Raw genomic sequence first — 2,454 nt, 5'->3', positions numbered from 1 at the left:
GGGCGGTGAGATTGGACCGCGGCCACCTGCGTGGGAGAGCTGGCTCGGGGTGGGCCCAGAAGCTGTGGCCTTCTCTCTGGGGGGGGCGGTTCCCCAAAGTACCAGAGTCAAGGGGATCTGTTGTCACTTTTCAGGGCAACTGCCTTGACTTTTGCCATTAACACAAGCTGTTTTGTGCATCTCCCGGTGCGTGAGACGGGGCAGGTGCTGGGAGCTTCCCCGCTGTCGGGCGGGAGGAGGGGGGATGCGGATCAGTGATGGCCGGCTGACGTGCACCTCAGTGGACCCTGAGGCCCACCGCATTGATTTAGAACCGGTCGCCTGACTTTGTGATGAATCCACACTGACTTTCTCTCTCCACGCAGCTAAACCTCTGCGCTCATGGTGGCTTCTCGGAAAGGCAGCATGACCAGGGACATTTCCTCCCCGTCCCTTTAGCCCCGAGTGGGAATAACCGATGTCAACTCGATGCTGAGTAACTGGGCGGGACTTCCCAAATGAGCTCGTTCCTCGTGCTCCCCTTTCTCCACCCAGACTTCGGATTAGCCTCCCCAGGAAGCAAAGGCCTTTGCCTGGGACCGTGGATCAGACCCTACCCCGGCCTCCTCCAGCTGCCTGGGCGTGTGGGCAAACCTAGCTTGGGGGGCGGCAGAAGGCACGGGGACCTTTATCCTTCCGGTGGCCGCCGCAGGGAGAGAGCACGGCGCTCGGTCAAGGCCGTGGCCTGCCCCTGCCATTCCTGACCTGGTGCCCTTGGTCCAGTCGCGATGCCGGGACACTGAGCTGGTCTAAAGTTTCATGAACCGTGAAGCCCTATTGCAGGCACGTGGCTCAAAAGGATTGCAAACAAAGACTCAAAGAAATACAGGTGCACATGCTCTGGGTGCTGTTCCCGGCGGCCCGGAGTGGGGACAGCCCCATGTGCCTCAGCGGGCGGACGGACGAACAAATGTGCTCCACCCGGACGCTGGAGTATTATCAGCCGTGAAAGGGACGGAGTCCTGAGGACGGGCGACAGACACGGAAGGTCACGTGTTACATGATTCGATGTGCGCGAAGCGTCCAGAACAGGCAAATCCACGAGACGAGGTTGGCGTTGGGCAGGTGCCCGGGGAGGCGGATGAGGAGACGCGGCTGAACGGGTCGAGGGTTTCGCTTTGGAGGGTGGGAATGTGCGAGCTGGACGGAAGCCGTGATTGGGGATGGCTACCTGGACCTTGTGTGCATATCACCTCAATAAATTTTTTAAAAGCGGGGGGCGCCCGGGTGGCTCAGTCGGTTAAGCGCCCAGCTCTTGGTTTCGGCTCAGCTCATGGTCTCGCCGTTCGCGGGATCGAGCCCCGCGTCGGGCTCCGTGCCGACGGCATGGAGCCCGCCTGGGATTCTCTCTCTCCCTCCCTCTCCCTCCACCCCTCCCCCTGCTCTCCAAGCAAAGAAAACCTCAACAGAAGCAGTGCCAGCAAATGGCCGGCGTGTCACCGTTTGCTTCCGTCCTGCCAACGAGGCGGTGGGTGAGTTGGCTCGCCAGGAACTGAGCCCGGGTGCTCCCGTTCTCCACACTGACTTCTCTCTTGTTTTCCGATTTGCCCAGTTGCTTTTCTAGGTGCGTCACCGTCACGGAAGCCAGCTAGGCCCGCTACGCAGCGCAAAGAAGCCAGACTAAAGCGTTTACTCTTTCATCTGCCTCCCCTGTCCTTGGGTAGATGCTTCTCGCGCAGGACCGCGTTCCTGCCAAGCACCGGGGGTCACCTCCTGTCCTCTCGGTTAGAAAGGGCAGTGTCGCCGAGTTCACGGACTTCCCTGCGCCTCTGGTCACCTTCTGAGGGACGTCGGGTGGTGAAGACAGCCGGCTTCGGGGAGAGGGAAGGGAGGAGGCTCAGAGGTCCCCGGCCCGGGGAGCCAGCCTTCGGGTGGCTGCTGGGTGACCGTCCTTGGGGGGCCAGCGCGCTGGGGTGTCTCAGGGCCCGGATGCTGGGAGTCACCTTGATGCTGGTGGGAAATGGTGCTGTGGAGACACAGGGAGCCACCTGGGGTCACCGCCAGAGTGAGTTCTGGACCCTTTTGGGGGGCCAGCTGGGCAGTGGCTTAGAACAGCATCCCTTCCTGTGGCCCCAGCATGCGAATGAGGTGCTAATGAGGAGTGAGCTCCTGGCCTTTTCTGGATTCTTCCCAGCAGATCCACGAGCTCTCGGGACCGGCTTCTCTGGACTGGAGAGAGGGGCTCACGCCGGGGTGGTGTTCAGGTCCCCCGTCCCCACCCTGCGCTCCTGCCGTTTCCACGCTCCCCGCGAGGCTTCCTCCCCAGGCCAACTCCACCATGGGAGCTTTGTCTTCGTGGGAAAGGGGTGGCTCAGGCAGCGGGCCCCCAAACCACACCTTTTGGGGCAGTGCTTCTGAAGCAGCAAAACAAAAACACTCCCCAAAAGGCCGAGGAGATTGGCACAGAGCTTTTGG

The sequence above is a fragment of the Lynx rufus genome, unplaced genomic scaffold, assembly GCF_022079265.1.
Source record: "Lynx rufus isolate CCGP_SWC_20201006 ecotype Redwood Valley unplaced genomic scaffold, mLynRuf1.p SCAF_5, whole genome shotgun sequence".
Lineage (NCBI taxonomy): Eukaryota > Metazoa > Chordata > Mammalia > Carnivora > Felidae > Lynx > Lynx rufus.
Note: the sequence above shows the minus strand (reverse complement) of the source record.